This window comes from Cnephaeus nilssonii, assembly GCF_951640355.1.
Source record: "Cnephaeus nilssonii genome assembly, chromosome: 5".
Lineage (NCBI taxonomy): Eukaryota > Metazoa > Chordata > Mammalia > Chiroptera > Vespertilionidae > Cnephaeus > Cnephaeus nilssonii.
In genome coordinates, this window is record NC_137076.1 from 107,976,798 (window position 1) to 107,993,812 (window position 17,015).

At 58.0% G+C, this 17,015-nt stretch overlaps 1 protein-coding gene across 3 annotated transcripts in view; it reads left to right on the top strand.

Annotated features, from left to right (window-relative positions):
* Window positions 1-17,015, top strand: part of CARD11 (caspase recruitment domain family member 11) — a 74,990-nt gene that overhangs the window by 10,363 nt on the left and 47,612 nt on the right. Inside the window, exon 1 of one of the 3 annotated variants that reach the window (XM_079770809.1) lies at window positions 9,978-10,560. The exons of the other annotated variants lie outside the window; for them this stretch is intronic. The gene's annotated coding sequence lies outside the window, so the exon portion shown is untranslated. Of the gene's footprint in view, window positions 1-9,977; window positions 10,561-17,015 lie in introns of those variants that run through there. 3 annotated transcript variants of the gene reach the window in all.

Here is a 17,015-nt window from a genome sequence, read left to right on the forward strand (position 1 = left end):
AATATATTCCATTGATTTTTTACAGAGAGGGAGGGAGAGGGAGAGGGATGGAGAGTCAGAAACATCGATGAGAGAGAAACATCGATCAGCTGCCTCCTGCACACCCCCTCTGGGGATGTGCCTGCAACCAAAGTACATGCCCCTGACCGGAATCGAACCCGGGACCCTTCAGTCCGCAGGCTGATGCTCTATCCACTGGGCCAAACCTGTTAGGGCGCATTTGGCCCCTTGAATGTGTGTCCCCTTGAAACCCCATTCTCCTGTGACCCTGTGCGCTCGTCGTATGTGACGTGTGACGCCGTGAGCGTGTTCTCCGGATTCACCTGCGATGGTCTCTCTCACCATTTCTTGGCCTCCTGCCTCCCGTGGGGCCGTCAGGCCGTCTCTGCCCCGTCTCGTCCTGTGATGGCGTGCACCGCCGCTCCCTATCGATCCGCCGCTGTTCGTCGTGTTGGAAGAGGCTGTTGGAGGGGCGGCCCTCGCTGCGAGAGGTCCCTCCCTTTAACTCTGCCGGTTTCTGCCCCTGCGTCCCGGGGACTCCGTCGTCAGCTGTGTCTGTAACTTCCATTCCATCGATCGACCGACCCTTTTATCGATAATAACGTCCTTCTTTGCGTCTGACAACAGTTTTACTCGCAGTCTCCTTGGTCTGGTGTCCGCATGGCCCGGTTCCCTTTCGTGACTCTCCCACGACTCTCTCTCCCCGCTCCCCACGAAGACCCGTTCCGATGGCCTCCCTCGTCCCAGCGCAGCCCCCTCTTCGAGGCTTGTCTGTGAAGGCACTTGGCTCTGGGGCGCGGGGGCTGGGCGTCGGCATGAACTTGGGGACCTTGCTGGGCGTTTGTTATTCGCGAGCACCCGTCGGACCCGGCTCCCCACCTGTGGGCCCCGCCGGGAAAGGCAGCCCCCCTCCCGGGCAGGGGCCTCTGGGCCATGGAAACGCCTGGATGAGGCAGGCGAGGGCACACCTGGTGAGCACCGAACACGTGGACTTTGCATGTGAAGTGGCGGTTCTGTGCTGTGGGCGTCACATCTCGGCTGAGATAGGGAAACACGTGAACACGGTGCCGAGGGGACGAGTCCGCATGGGGCGGGGGGGGGGGGGGAAGGCCCCGGCTCTCAGCCTTCGCAGGAGCCGCCGGAAACGCCGCCCGCGCCCAGGACGCCGCATACCCTCCGCATCTGCGAACGCGGCGGGCAGGGTACAGGCGCCCCGTGACCGCCGTAGGGCGACAAGCGGGTCCCTGGCCTCCGGGTCCCGCAGGGAAGACACGCGGTGGTGCGAGGGGATGGCGGGTGTGCCCGGGCGCGTTTCCTCCCGTGGGCTGGCACGGAAGCCATTGCGCCTTTATTGTCTCGGGCCCCGTGAAGGCCGGCGTCTCCTCCCAGTGTGGCCAGGCGGCCGGCACCGGGCACCCGCACTGTGAACTCCCCCACAGAAATCCCAGACGTTGTCTCAACACGCGTGTGCCCGGCCCGTGTCCGACCTGGGGGGGGCTGTGGGGCCCGTGCTACCAGGTCGTCCCGGATGCGTTAGTGCGCAAGCGCACACGTGGTCAGTGCTTGGACACGGCAGCGCCACTCCAGGCTCACGGCTCCTTTGTAACCCGTGTGCCACTTCACGTGTTTACAAACATGAGTCTCGCCCGCCGGCGTGGCTCAGGGGCTGAGCATCGACCCAGGAACCAGGAGGTCACGGTTCGATTCCCGGTCAGGGCACAGGCCCAGGTTGTGGGCTCGATCCCCTGGAGGGGGTGTGCAGGAGGCAGCCGATCCCGATTCTCTCTCATCACGGATGTTTCCCGCTCCCTCTCCCTCTCTCTGGAGCCCATAAACAGAGTTTAGAAGAAGAAGGAAGCTAAGAAGCCCTGTCCTACAGGAAAATCCCAGGCGGGCTGGCAGGCGGAGGCCAGGGGACCACGAAGGCGGCCACTGGGCAGGACGGACGTGCCGTGTCCGCCCTCAGCCCGTGTCAGGTGGAGGGGGGGGCAGAGCTGGGGGTCCTGGGAGCAAGGACAACTCCTTCCGAAGGAAAAGGTCCCTCCACCCGCTCTGGGGGGCTGGGGGCTGGCCTTTGCAGAGGTTCCAGTGGAGAAAGTTCGGGGGGCGCCAGGTGTCGGGGAGCACTGGGTGTTGGGGAGCGCCTGGTGTCGGGGGGGCGCCTGGTGTCGGGGGGCACTGGGTGTCGGGGAGCGCCCAGTGTCGGGGAGCACCAGGTGTCGGGGAGCGCTCAGTGTCAGGGAGGTGACAAGTGGCCCCACGTTCCTGTCGAGGAGACGGGCAGGGAGGGCGCCTTGCGGATGGCGTCGGCCGTGCCTGTGGCTGCTCGGGTGTGTTGCTCCGGGCCCAGCCTCAGGTTACTCAGATGCAGTTGGCGGTGTTTTTCACTGGACACCCCCCTTTTCCTCGTGGCGGCTAATACCTCCTATCTCGGCCCCCTCTGTGGTCACCCCCTGCCATCCCTGTCGCCACCCCGCCAGGGGGTCCTGGAAGGGTTAAAGAAATCCAACGTGATAGGAGGCAGCGAGGAAGCAGACCGGTACCTGGCACCTGGCGGATGAGTGATAAGCAGGCATCCAGCACGCAGTTATTTATTGCCGCAGGAGGAGGGAGACATTTGCATGTAAAAAGCGGGGATTCATCACGCGGGGGAGGGGGAGCCGGAAAGTCACCTCCCTCCCTGCTCACTCCTAGTTATTCCTGACGTGCCCCCAGGCTCGGTGCTTCCCTGAGGGGTTTGCATCCCAGGGGCCAGGCTCGCTGGCAGGGGAGGGACGGAGCACGCTCGGCTGCCTGGTGCTGGGAAGGTGGGGGGGGGGGGGGTGAGCGAGGGTGAACTGACCTGGATCCGATCCCGGCCACACGGCTCAGGAGCCGCGGCCTCCCACCGCTCACCTGGGGCCTCGGCACTGGGTCTCCTGCGGGTCCGTGCGCTGATTGTAAACCCTTCCGCTCAGCCCTGGCTGGTGTGGCTCAGTGGATAGAGCATCCGCCTGTGGACTGAAGGGTCCCGGGTTTGACTCCCAGTCAGGGCACAGGCCTGGATTGCGGCCCGATCCCCAGTGTGGGGCATGCAGGGGGCAGCCAATCCATGATTCTCTCTCCTTATTGATGTTTCTCTCTCCCTCTCCCTTCTTCCCTGAAATCAGTAAAATGTATTTAAAATGAATAAATCAATGATGCTGCCACTGCACAGGAGGAATGAATCCTCACCCTTTGCAGTTGTCCTCTGGCTTGGGCCTGGCGCGTGTATGCTGTCACGAAGAGCGGTTCCGGGACGCTCCGTGAGCGAGCGCTGGGCAGCGTGGCCTGCGGGCCGACCCTCCCAGGGCTTAGGCATCAGCGCAGCGCTGGCCACGTGAAAGGAGGTGACAGGGTTCTCCGTGAGTTTATGACAGAGTTGGTGTAAGATGTGCCATTTCTGCCTTAAATGTTCGACCAAATCCGCCGGTGAAGCCATGTGAGTCGAGAGCTTTCTCTGTGGGAGGGTTTCTGATAACGACTTCAAAACGTGCTGCGTGCACGAGCCAGGCCCACTCAGATTGTCTGTTTCTCCTGAGGTCAATTTTGGGAATGTGTGTCTTTCAAATCATTTGTGTCCTTACCACCTATGTTGTAGAATCTGTGGGCATAAAGTTTTCTACGATCCTATATAATAAAAGCCTAATATGCTAAGTGTCCGGTTGTTCGGTCGTCTGTTCAACCAATCAAAGCGTAATATGCTAATGATATGCTAAGGCCACTCAACCGCTCACTATGACATGCACTGACCACCAGGGGGCAGACGCTCTGACTGGTAGGTTAGCTTGCTGCTGGGGTCCAGCCTATCAGGACTGAGCAAGATGGGCTGGACATTCGCTGGAGCTTTCCCACGGTCCCTCCCCAGCTGGCCAACCTCCTGCGTCCCTCCCTAGGCCAAATTGTGTACAGGTGGGGTCCCTCGGCCTGGCCTGTGCCCTCTCGCCATCCGGGCTGAGGGACCACCCCTCCCCCATTCACCAGTGCACAAATTTCATGCACCAGGCCTCTAGTATTTCCATAATATTGTCCCAATGCCCAGAGGGTCTGTAGTTATATCTCATTCCTCATTCCTGATATTGGTAATTTCATTTCGTCCCTTTTTTTCTTACTCACTCTAGCTAGAGGTGTATCAATCTTGTTGATATTTTCAAAGAACCAGCTTTTAATTTCATTGATTTTTCCACATTGCTCTGAATTTTCTTTTTTTCTTGCTTTCCCACTCTTTATTGTCCTTCCCCTACTTTGGCTTTTCTGCGTCTTCATGTAGAAATTCAGAACCCTCATTTTAAATCATCCTTGTTTTCTAACATAAGCATTTAGACGTATACCTTTCCCTCAAAGCATTGGTTTAGCTGCATGCCACACATTTTGGTGTTTTGTTTTCATTTCTATTCAAGTCAAAATATTTTCAGTTTTTCCTTTCTGTGTCTTCTTTGATCGATGGGTTATTTAGGACTGCCACTTAGCTTCCCAGTATCTGGGGGTTTTCCAGGTGCCTTTAAATTATCGTCTCTCATTTAATTCCCTTGTGTCAGAGGACATATTTTTTATAATTTTAATCTTTATAAAGCTGTGGAGACTTGTTTTATGGCCCAGCAGAAGGTGCTGGTGAACGTTGGATGGACATTCGAAATGCCTCTGTATTCTGCAGGGTCTGCAGGTGTTGGCTGGAGTGTTTTGTAAATAGATGCCCACCAGGTAAAGTGGTGATCGTGTTGTCCAAATCTTCCATCTCCTTGATTTTTATTTATTTGTTCTAACAATTACTGAGAGAGGAGTGTTGAAATCTACAACTAGAGTCCTGGCCGATGGGTTCCATTGGTTGGGCATCGTCCGTGGTCAGGGCACATGTCCAGGTTGCAGGCTCGATCCCTAGTGGGTGGGAGGGGTGTGTGGGAGGCAGCCGATGGATGTTATGATGTTTCTCTCTGCTCCCTTCCTCTCTCTCTGAAAATCAATAAACTATGCTTTTTAAAAAATAATAAATAATTACAATGAAAAAGAAATCTATAACTATTAATTGTGGGCTTGGCTAATCCCTTCAGTTCTATCCACTTGTTTGGTTTTTTTGCCCATTACTCTATAATTAAGTTCATACACATTCAGATTGTTGTATCTTGTTGTTGAACTGACTCCATTATTATAATAAAACTAGAGGTCCGGTGCATGAAATTCATGCACAGGCGGGGGGGGGGGGGGCTGTCCCTCAGCCCAGCCTGCACCCTCTCCAATCTGGGACCCCTCGAGGGATGTCCCACTGCCCTCTCACAATCCAGGACTGCTGGCTCCCAACTGCTCGCCTGCCTGCCTTCCTGATTGCCCCTAACCACTTCTGTCTGCCAGCCTGATCACCCCCTAACTGCCCTCCCCTGCAGGCCTGGTCACCCCTAACTGCTCTCCCCTGCAGGCCTGGTTCCCCCCACAACTGCCCTTTCCTGCAGGCCTGGTCACCCCTAACTGCCCTCTCCTGCAGGCCTGGCCCCCCCTAACTGCCCTCTCTTGCAGGCTTGGTCCCTCCCAACTGCCCTCCCCTGCTGGCCATCTTGTGGCCGCCATCTTGTGTCCACATGGGGGCAGGATCTTTGACCACATGGTGGCAGCCATCTTGTGTGTTGGAGTGATGGTCAATTTGCATATTACTCTTTTATTAGATAGGACTAGAGGCCCAGTGCACAGATTCGTGCACCAGTGGGGTCCCTCGGCCTGCCCTCTCACAATCCGGGACCCCTCGGGGGATGTCAGAGAGCCAGTTTCAGCCCAATCAGACAGGAGGGAGCTCGACCCTGTGCATTGAACATCTGTCCCCTGGTGGTCAGTGTGCGTCATAGCGACCGGTCGACCGGTCGTTCGGTCGCTTAGGCTTTTATATATATAGATGTCCCTTTTGGCCTCTGCCTACACTCCTTTTCCCCAAGTCTGCGTTTCTAATGTCAATGGCTCCAGTTTTGATGGACATGTTGCCACAGTTTTACTTTCGCCCTGCCCATGTCTTTATATTTGAAGTGTCTCTTATTAGCAGCATATTGTATAAGCACTTTGGGCCCACTCTGACCATTTCTGGCTTTTCGTGGCAGAGTGTAGCCCATTGGCATGTGCCATCTAAGTCTCTGTTTCCTTTCTGACGGGCCTGCTCTCTGTCCCAGTTCCCCTCCTCGCCGGCCGGCCTGCCTGTGGGTTGATCAAGGTCTTTGGGTTCCCACTTCCTCTCTGCTGGCTGGTCAGCCTCCTGCCTGTTCTCTCCGTGCACGTGCGCAGTTGCTCTGTGGCTTCCGAAACGCATCTTTACCTTGATCACAGCCTACCTTGTGTTTAATTGTATCTACTCTGCCATTATATCACGTCCGCCTTGTTTTTATTTTGTTTTGTTTTTTAATCCCCACCCGAGGATATTTTTCCCATTGATTTTTAGAGAGGGTAGAAGGGAGGGGGAGAGACAGAGAGAAGCATCGATGTGAGAGAGACACATGGATTGGTTGCCTCCTGCATGCCCCCAACCAGGGCCGGGAACTGCAACCGAGGTACGTGCCCTTGACTGGAATCGAACCCGGGACCCTTTGGTCCGCAGGCCGACACCCCAACCACTGAGCCACATCGGCCAGGGCCGCCTGGTCTTTACCTGTCACTTCACATACCGCGTAAAGACTTGCAGTGTGCTCTCCCTGAGCCCCTCTGATGCTTTGGGTTACTGGGATCTATGTTTTACTTCTGAGCATTTTCCTAACTGCACAATAGACTGCCGTTATTTTTGCCCTCCGCTATCAATTATCTTTTAAAGAAACTACAAATAAAAATAGGTTCTATTTGCTCACCCAGCTACCATGCTGGGCTCTCTCCAGTTCATGCAGATCTGAGTCTCCAGGCTGAAGAATATTCTTTCATATTCTTCACACTGCAGGTGTGCTGGGGGTGAATTTTTTCAGCTTTGGGTTTGTCGAAGAAAGAGCCTTTATTTCATCTTATTTTTGAAAGAGATTTCGCTGGATAAAGAATTCCATGTTCGATGCTTTATTCCAGCACTTTAAACATATAGTTCCATTGTCTTCTTCCTCGCATTGCTTTTCGGGAGGAATAAGCAGTGTTTCTTATCACTAGTCCATTGCATTGAATGTGTCTTTTTTTTTTTTCCCTCTGTCTACTTTTAAGATCGCTCTTTATACGTAATTTTCAGCAATTTGGTTACGATATGCCTTATGTGTGTGTGTGGGGGGGGTTGTTTGTTTGTTTACTTTGCTTATAATCGATTGAAATTCTTGGACCTCTGGGTTGATATATTTCATCAAATCTGGAAAAAATTTTAAAGCATTCTCTTCCACAATTTTGCTTTTCTCCTCTCCTTCTGGGCCTCCAGGTCTACCCCACAGTTTACTGGTTCTTTGATTCGTTCTTTTCCATCCTTTCGTTCCCCTCTGTGTCTCAGTTGTATCGTTCCTTTTGTCCTGTTTTTAAATTCACTGTGGTTTGTCTGTGTTTCCTTCTGCAAGGTCCAAGGGATGGTTAAGCCCGTCTATTGAATTTCTAGTTCATGTGTTCTCATTTTTAGGTCTAGAATTTCCATTTGCTTCTTTCTTGTTTCCTCTCTTTTGCTCTGTTGTGTTCGTGTTTTCTTTAAATCTTTGGCATATTTATAACAGCTGTTTTTAAAGTCTTCGTGTGCAGATTCCAACATTTCTGTAACTCGTGGGTCTGTTTCTATGGACTGGGTTTGCTCCTGATTATGAGCCACATGTGCTGGTTCATATGCATCTAGTGAAATGCTGCTGAATTCTGGTTGTTATGGATGCCAAGGGTCTGGATTGTGTTCCCCGTACGCTGGGATAACTTTTGATCTGGCAAACAGTTCATTTACGTGTCGATAGGTGCGATTCTTTTCCCACTTGTGTTTAGGTGTGGTTGGGTGCCTCTAGAGTGGTCCTTCTTCTGGAGTTAGAGTCGCCTGCCCTGTGGGTGGGCTTTCCAGACCGCTGAGGGGAGCTCAGTGCTGAGTGCCGACCTAGGACCCAGGAGGCCACGGTTGGATTCCCGGTCAGGGCACAGGCCCGGGTTGCGGGCTCCATCCCCTGTGTGGGGCGTGCAGGAGGCAGCAGATGAATGATTTCTCTCAGCAGTGGTGTTTCTCTCTCTCTCCCTCTCCCTTCCTCTCTGAAATCAATAAAAATATCTTAAAAAAAGAAAAGAAAGAAAACACAGCAAGGAGGTGAGCGACCCTCAGAAGCTGTACCTCCCGCCGTGAGCCTCTTCCCAGGACGCAGGCCCGTGCGCTGGACAGCAGAGGAGTCGCGTTCGGAGATGCGGCTCCGGGAGGAGGGGGCGGCTCACGCTGGCGTCAGCAGGTGCTCGCGTGGGGACATGCAGGGTGTGTGCAGAGCCGTGACCTTTGCACGTGTAAGGGACACACCCTCGCACCCTCCGCACACGCCTGGACTTGGGCGCTGTGTCGTGGAGCCACTGGGCGGTGAGGGCGCCGCCTCGCCCGGCCCGCGCCCGGTCGGTCCCGTCGTGGGTAGGAAATGACCATCAGGCTTTAGCTTCAGCCTCTTGGGCGATGCCGGGAGAGCCCTTTCCTCCCGAGAGGCGCCAGGCCTGGGCGCGGGGCTCGGCTGGGGAGCTGAGTTCAGGGCGACGATGAAAGCTCCCGAGTTAAGCACCTGCTGTACACCGGGCGCCGGCATTACGGAGGCTTTTACTCACCACGGAAACTCCACCCGCCTGGGTGCCTGGTCCTATTAGGCAGGTGACCGTTTACACATTATTTTGGGGGAAACCGAGGCCGGGGGCGTTGAAGGGGCAGTGTGGGTGCTGGGTGCCCGGGTCTCCTGAAGCCTTGCTCACCTACGATCGCCGGCCTCAGGCAGGGTAACCGGCTCCTTCTGGCTTCCTCGTGGCCTTTTCTTCGCCTTCTCGGCGAAGACTCGGGGTTCTTCCGGCCCCTCCCTCTCGTGGAGCGTGGCAGCTGCGAGAGAAGACAGCCGGCATCTGACGGCCGGGGTCACAGACCCAGGGAGGGGACGTCCGACCCCTCCGTCCCGCCCCGCCCCTCGTGATTCTCCGCCCGAGGGCAGGGTCCTGCGTGTCCACCCAGGCCAGCGGCTGCCTCCCAGCTGCTGGGCTCTGCAGGGCCGCGGAGGGTGGGGGAGAGCGAGCAGGGCAGCGGGCCCTGTTCCCAGGCAGGCCTCCCCTGCCACCCTCACCCCCCGCATCTCCAGGCCGCCGTCCACGGCGACTTCATTAGCAGCAAGCTGCTAATTAAATCTCATATTTATGATCAGAAAATAAAATCACTGGGCCTATTTGAAAAGGGATTTGATGAGTTCTGGCTGCAGCAGCTGAGTCAGCAGGCGAGGCCCACGCCGTGCAGAACCGGGTTTCAGGGCGAAGCTAAATAAAGCAGCGCCGGAGGAGGCTGGCTCCTGAGTTCTGGGTGGGCCTGGCCCGAGCCGGTGTCGCCCGGCAGGACAGACCTGGTCCCTCTGGGCGGAGTCCTCCCGCCTCCCCAGGCTTGGAGGGGCTGGGGTTTGGGGCTCGCACACCAAAGCCCCGTGGCCCAGGCAGGAATGTTTCATCTCCAGGGTCCCAGGCCGGGCCGGAGGGGGCTGAGCAGGGCCAAGGGGGCTGAGCAGGGATGGAGGGGGCTGAGCAGGGTCGGAGGGAAGAGCAGGCGGCTAGGAAGGGGCGGGGCTGACCTCTGACACCCGGGGGTGCGGGCTGCTCCATCCACCACAGCCGCCCTCCCTCTCGCTGAGGCTGTGTGGCCCGTCCACTCGGAGCGCCGCCCTGCAGGCCGCCAGGGCACAGGTGCCCGCTCCCTGCCGCAGACCGGGGCCGGGGCCGGAGGAGAAGCTCGTGGCGGTGTGTTTGGCTCTGAGCACCTCCGCGTGAGGCTTTCAAAAGTTTCTTCAGGGCCCTGGCCAGTGTGGCTCAGTGGGTAGGGCGTAGGCCTGAGAACAGCAGGGCCGGGTTCGACCCCGGTCCAGGGCACGGACCTCAGTTGCAGGCTGGATCCCGCCCGGTCAGGTGTGTGCGGGAGGCAACCCATCTGTGTCTCCCAGCGATGTTTCTCTCGGTCGCTCCCACTCGCTCTAAAAACAAGGTTAATGGAGACGCACCCTCTGGGGAGGGTTAACAGCAGCAAAAGGAAGTCCCTTCAGGGGCGCTGGGTCCCGCACTCCCGCCCCGGCCGCCTCCCGGGTCCAGCGTCCGGCGGGCAGACCTGGGTGATGCCGCTGCTGCCCGGACCCCCTCCCTCCCCGCTGCCCCCGTGACAGACGGCCGGGTTCTCTGCCGCGCCCCGGGGTCCCCTTCTCTCCTCCCAGCCTCCCCCCTTCCTGGAAAGTCACCCGCAGACTCTGCTGAGAGAGAAGTAAAAAGGGAAGTGCGGCCGCCCACCGCTGCCCCAGCTAAGAATAGAGGCGCCCTGCGTGGGGTGCGGGCTCCGCTCCTGCAGCATCAGCGTTTGGGGGGCCTGGCAGGCGACAGGCGGGGAGCGGGGATCCGAGGAGCCGGAGGGACCGGCCGGGCCGGGCAGAGCCTGTGTGTGAGCCCGTGAGTATATCCCCCGCGGCCCGCCGCCCCTCCCGCCCCCAGGCCTGCGCACCCCGCCAGGGAGCCGCGGCTGTTCGGAGGGAATGGCCTGCAGGTCGGGGGGCGTGCACCCCGCTCTGCGATTTCTCTGGCGCCGCCCACGCCGCGTGCTGATGGCCGTGCGTGTTCCTTTCCCGTCTTCACCTCCCAGCCACGCGGGCCCTCACACGCCCGGCAGCCGTGGGACCTGCTTCGGTGCACGGGGCGCGGAACTGCGCGGAGACCCCCATCCTGATCTCCGTGCGGACAGAGCCTCCTGTCCCCGGTGCGGGCCTTCCTGCCTTTTCCCGGATGTTTCCATGGATTTCAGAGCGGAAGGGAGAGGGAGAAACATCCAAGATGAGAGAATCATGGATCGGCTGCCTCCTGCGCGCCCCACGCTGGGGATGGAGCCCGCAACCCGGGCCTGTGCCCTGACCGGGAATCCAACCGTGAGCCCCTGGTTCATAGGTCGATGCTCAGCCACTGAGCCCCGCCGGCCGGGGGTTTTCCTAACTTTCTTCTGATGAGGACGGTGCCCAGGCTGAGGGCCCGCGGTGTTCCTGGGGAAGGAGTGGGGTGCCGAGCCCCGCTGGGCGGAGAGGACGTGGGCACAGCGTCTGTGTCTAGAAGCCGGGCCCCGCCCCGTGCGAACCTCACGCCTCGTAGCCTCGCCCCTGGCACCCGCCCTCCCGGGGCGCCTTTCCGTCAGCTTCAGGAGGTTGGGTAGATCCGGATACAAAGGAGTCAGCTGTGGAGTCCGACACGCAGCGAGGCCAGTCCTGCCCACCAGCAACGTGGGATGAGAAGGCGGTGCTGGGAGCCACGCCGCGGGGTGACCCAGGCCCACGATTCCGGGGAAACGGCCCCTCGCGGGGGCAGGGCTCACCCCAGGGCAGCGGGGCCAGACCCCCCCACCCCGCCGGCCAGCTCTGCGGGAGGCGCTGAGCCGGGCCTGGTCTCCTCGTGAGACACCGGCAGGTCCCGTGGGCGGCACACACTCCTGCGCCGGGGCAGGGCGGGGTGGGGGGGGGGGGCGGCCGCCTCGCTCATTAGGGACCGAGTCTTCGTCTCGGGGTCAAACCGAGGTCACGGTGTGAGGAGGTGACTCAGGTGCAGAGCTGTCCGTTAAGAGGAGAAGCAAGTGCTGCATTCTGGGCATCTCGGAGTCGCCGGAGGGTAACAGCCCTCGGGTCAGAAATGTCACCGTGTGGTCGGACGCTGCCCCCGCCTGGCCTGCAACACGTGTGTGCGACGCGGGGCGGCGGCCCTGGAGCCTGGCTTCCCACACGGCCCTCGCATGGGAGGGGGGCGGAGAGAGAGAGAGAGAGAGAGAGAGGAGGTCCACGGAGGCAGCCGTGGCTCCCAACAGCCCCAGCCCCCTGCCCTCGAGGAATCACAGGCATTGTCTCACTTGGCATCCACCGCGCTCCCACGGCTTCGGGCGGGCGTGGTTTACCGCCCTCACTGGGCAGGGGAGCTGGGGTGACCTCTGAGCCTGGAGGTGCCTGAGTGCCTCTCCCAGTGACCGTCGGACTCGGTGAGGTGTCCGGCAGACCGTGTAGGACACGAGGAAATAGCAGGACAGCCGGCGCCAGGTGGCGGGCGGGTCAGGGATGAAGCGAGGAGGACGCCCCAGCCCTCTGGCGCCTCCAGCCGCCCTTTCGCACTGACTGACGCCCAGTCTGCGGGAGAGCGAGCTCCCACTCCCCTTGGGGAACGGTGTGTTCTGGGGTGTCTGGTGACTCCGCGGGGCGTGGGAATGTGAGTCCCCGTGTTGTTACGCCCTCGGAGCCGGCCTTCGGGGAAAGTGCCTGCTAGTTCCTGGGCGGGTGGCGGGGCGGGGGGGGGGGGGGGGGTGCTCGGAGCGGCCAGGAGGCGGAGCGGATGGAGGACAGGGATGCCCAATGGCGCAGCCCCCTGATGGCTGCCCTCTCCCTCCGGCCCTCACCGGCGCCCGCCCGCCCGCCCCTCCTTCGCTGTGACTCGCCTCGCTGCGCTTCCCTTTTCGGCCGTGCAGCTGTGGGCGCTAAATAAAACCCGTCCCTGTTCCCTTTTCCCGTCTCTCCCCGCCCTCCCCACCTGCCTCTGCGGCCGCCCCTGCACAGCCGCTCTCCCGAGTCCCACGGCCCCTGGTGCCACCGTCCGCCCGGGCTGGATTGTCTCTGAGTGTGAAGATTCCCGATTCCTCTCACCGGGAACTCTCAGGGACTTGGTAAAGTTTCCATCACGGCTGTGCAGGAAGCGGGACGACATCGGGAAACCACGGCGTCGGGTAAAACGGCTGATGACTGCGCCACGGGCTGCGTGGTGGGGGCTGGTGCTGGCTGGGGACCCGACGCGTGTGCTGAGAACTTGTAGCTGCTTCCGCCTACTTCACTTATTGATCGAGGTGACAATCCCAGGACATAAAATGCACCATTTTAGAGTGAACAATTGGTGCTTTTTTAATATGTTTTTATTGATTTCAGAGAAGAAGGGAGAGGGAGAGGGAGATAGAAACATCAATGATGAGAGAGAATCATGGATCAGCTGCCCCCTGCTCGCCCCCCACTGGGGAATGAGCCTGCAACCTGGGCATGTGCCCTGACGGAATCGAACCCTGACCTCATGGTTCATAGGTCACGCTCAATCACTGAGCCATGCCGGCCGGGCCAATGGTTTTTAGTACATTCATAGTGCTGTGCAAGCACCCCTCTGTCCAGTGCCGAAGCGTTTCCGTCCCCCCGAACACAGGAGCGTCACCCCCGCCCCGTCCCTCTCCCCGGGCCCCGGGCCTGTGGGTTTGCCTGTCCCGCGTTTCCCGGACGGAAGCCCTCGCTGTGCGGCCGTGGCGTCTGCTTCCCGCTCAGCAGATGTTTTCCCGGCTCCGCTCCGTGGACGTAGCGTGTCAGTGCTCATTCCTTTCACGGGTGCATAGTGCTCCTCCGCGTGGGTAAGGTGTCTGTTTAGGGTCACTGCTGTGTGGGCTCGGGGTGCCGGGCCTGGGCGGCAGCTGGCAGAGAGGGTGGGGAGCGCGAAGCTTGGTCGGCGCCAGGGTGCGGCAGAGACGCCAGAAGCTGCCTACGAGGGTCCTGCCCATCGCCTCGCCCACCCTCTGTCCCCGCTGATGAGTGCGCCCTGCCCCTCAGACACCCTGCCCCTCAGACACCCCGCCCCTCAGACACCCCAGCACAAAGGTGTCCTCTGAGGGGGAGCTGGCGGCAAGGCTCCGTCCCCTTCCTGTGACCTCACACAAGACAGCGGCGCACAAGGCTCGCTCTAGGGGCCACTGGCTGGTTCTGGGTGGTCGGTTCTCAGAGCATCGGGGTTCCACGGAGCGACTGGGACCGTGGTGTCTGGACGGGCTGTCCTCATCAACGCCAAGGCCCCCGGAAAAGCCCAGCTCGGACGCGGCGTCTGGGGCGCAGCCCTCGGAGAGTCCTCGCGACAGAGCGGGGAGGCAGCCTTCCCGCCCCGCCCAGCGGCCAGGCTGTCCCCACGGGTCGGGTCGGGAACCACAGGGACGTGCGGTCCAGCCTCTGATCGCGGCTGGTCGGGGGAGCGCCATGGATGGGCGCTCAGATCCGAAATGCCGAGCAGCAAACAAGCCCGGTGCATGAGGGGCACGCGGTCCGCCCGCAGGCTGTCGGGGGACCTCACCGTTCACCGAGCGGAGATGAGATGACGGAGATGACAGGGCGCACCCTCCGAGGGGAGGGAAGCGCGCACAGAGGGAGCCGGCGCGCATCCATCGGAAAGCAATCCCTTTACACACACGCAGCGCCCGTTTGTCCAGGAGTCTTGCCGGCCACAGGGCTTCCCCGCCCCGAGGATCTAAGCAACAGGACGGACAGACAGAGACGCCGCCCCCGGGTGGGGGAGTTTCTCACCGGCAGCCCAGACAGCAGGGTGGAGGCCAGGCGTTGACATTCTCCTGTAAATCGCGTTTGGTGTGGAGGTAATTATCGGGACGCCGAGGCAGAGACCTCCATCGAGTTTGCCGTTGGCTGTGGCCGGCTGGACCGGGTGACATTGACTGAGTGCCTGCCGTGGGTGCGGCAACAACCCCGGGAGGTAGGTCTGCCCGTCCAGTTGCACAGACAGCAGGTGGGCTCGGGAGGCTCGGCAGCGCCGAGGCCACAGCAGCTGCGGCTCCCACCAGGGCTCTCTCCTTCAGGGCACGTTCTTCCCACGGGCCAGAGAGAAGCCTACCCTTGGTGCCTTTACGCAAAGGTTTTTGGGGTTCGCTCTTTCTGATTTGAGTACAGCTCCGGGGATGCTTCTGCTACAGCCCCCTCTTTTAGGGGGACGATGTCACTTCACACCAACAAGCATAACACATTTAACCCCTTGAGGGCAGGTGCTCCATGTTCCTCGTGTGGGGGTGCCCTGCACACGGGACCCCAGCCCCCCGACTCTCCACACGGACAGCGGAAGGGCTCTTCAGAGACGGCCCACCTTAACGAGGTCGTGGTCACCCGGCCCTCAGAGCGCCTCCTCCCGCCCTCTGCTGCCTGGGGACCTGCCCAGTGACCGAGGCCCGAGAGTCCAGCTCTCACCTGAGTCCTCGGAGGAAGAGGAGGGGCCTGGGACCTGTAAGACCCGGCCTGCGCTTCCTGCTCCGGCGCTTCCCCTGACCTGAGCGGCCTGTGCAGTGGACCGCCGAGCCTCCTGCCTCCTCCGGCTCCTGCTGCTGCTCCACGGCCTCCCGCGGCACCTGTTACCTTGGACCATCACCTGTTACCCTTCAGTTTGATTGAAATAACAGCAGAGCTGTTTTCAGACACATGGATGGATGATGGATGGATGGGTGGATGGATGGATGGATAATGGATGATGGATGGGTAATGGATGATGGATGGATGGATGGATGATGGATGGATGAATGGTTAAATGGGATGATGATGGATGGATAGATGATAGATGGATGGATGAATGATTAAATGGGATGGATGATGGATGGATGGATGGATGGATGGATGGATGAATGGTTAAATGGGATGGATGATGGATGGATGGATGGATGGATGGATGGTTAAATGGGATGATGATGTATGGATAGATGATAGATGGATAGATGAATGGTTAAATGGGATGGATGATGGATGGATGGATGGATGGATGGATGGATGGATGGATGGATGAATGGTTAAATGGGATGGATGATGTATGTATGGATGGATGGATGGATGGATGGATGAATGGTTAAATGGGATGGATGATGGATGGATGGATGGATGAATGGTTAAATGGGATGATGATGTATGGATAGATGATAGATGGATGGATGAATGGTTAAATGGGATGGATGATGGATGGATGGATGGATGGATGGATGGATAATGGATGATGGATGGGTAATGGATGATGGATGGATAATGGATGTTGGATGGATGGATGGATGATGGATGGATGAATGGTTAAATGGGATGATGATGGATGGATAGATGATAGATGGATGGATGAATGGTTAAATGGGATGATGATGGATGGATAGATGATAGATGGATGGATGAATGGTTAAATGGGATGGATGATGATGGATGGATGGATGGATGGATGGATGGATAATGGATGATGGATGGGTAATGGATGATGGATGGATAATGGATGTTGGATGGATGGATGGATGATGGATGGATGAATGGTTAAATGGGATGATGATGGATGGATAGATGATAGATGGATGGATGAATGGTTAAATGGGATGATGATGGATGGATAGATGATAGATGGATGGATGAATGGTTAAATGGGATGGATGATGATGGATGGATGGATGGATGGATGGATAATGGATGATGGATGGGTAATGGATGATGGATGGATAATGGATGTTGGATGGATGGATGGATGAATGGTTAAATGGGATGATGATGGATGGATAGATGATAGATGGATGGATGAATGATTAAATGGGATGGATGATGGATGGATAGATGGATGGATGGATGGATGGATGGTTAAATGGGATGGATGATGGATGGATGGATGGATGGATGGATGGATGGATGAATGGTTAAATGGGATGATGATGTATGGATAGATGATAGATGGATAGATGAATGGTTAAATGGGATGGATGATGGATGGATGGATGGATGGATGGATGGATGGATGGATGGATGAATGGTTAAATGGGATGGATGATGGATGGATGGATGGATGGATGGATGGATGGATGGATGGATGGATGAATGGTTAAATGGGATGGATGATGGATGGATGGATGGATGGATGGATGAATGGTTAAATGGGATGATGATGTATGGATAGATGATAGATGGATGGATGAATGGTTAAATGGGATGGATGATGATGGATGGATGGATGGATGGATAATGGATGATGGATGGATAATGGATGATGGATGGATGGATAATGGATGGATGGAAGGATGGATAATGGATGATGGATAGATGGATGGATGGATGGATGATGGATGGATGAATGGT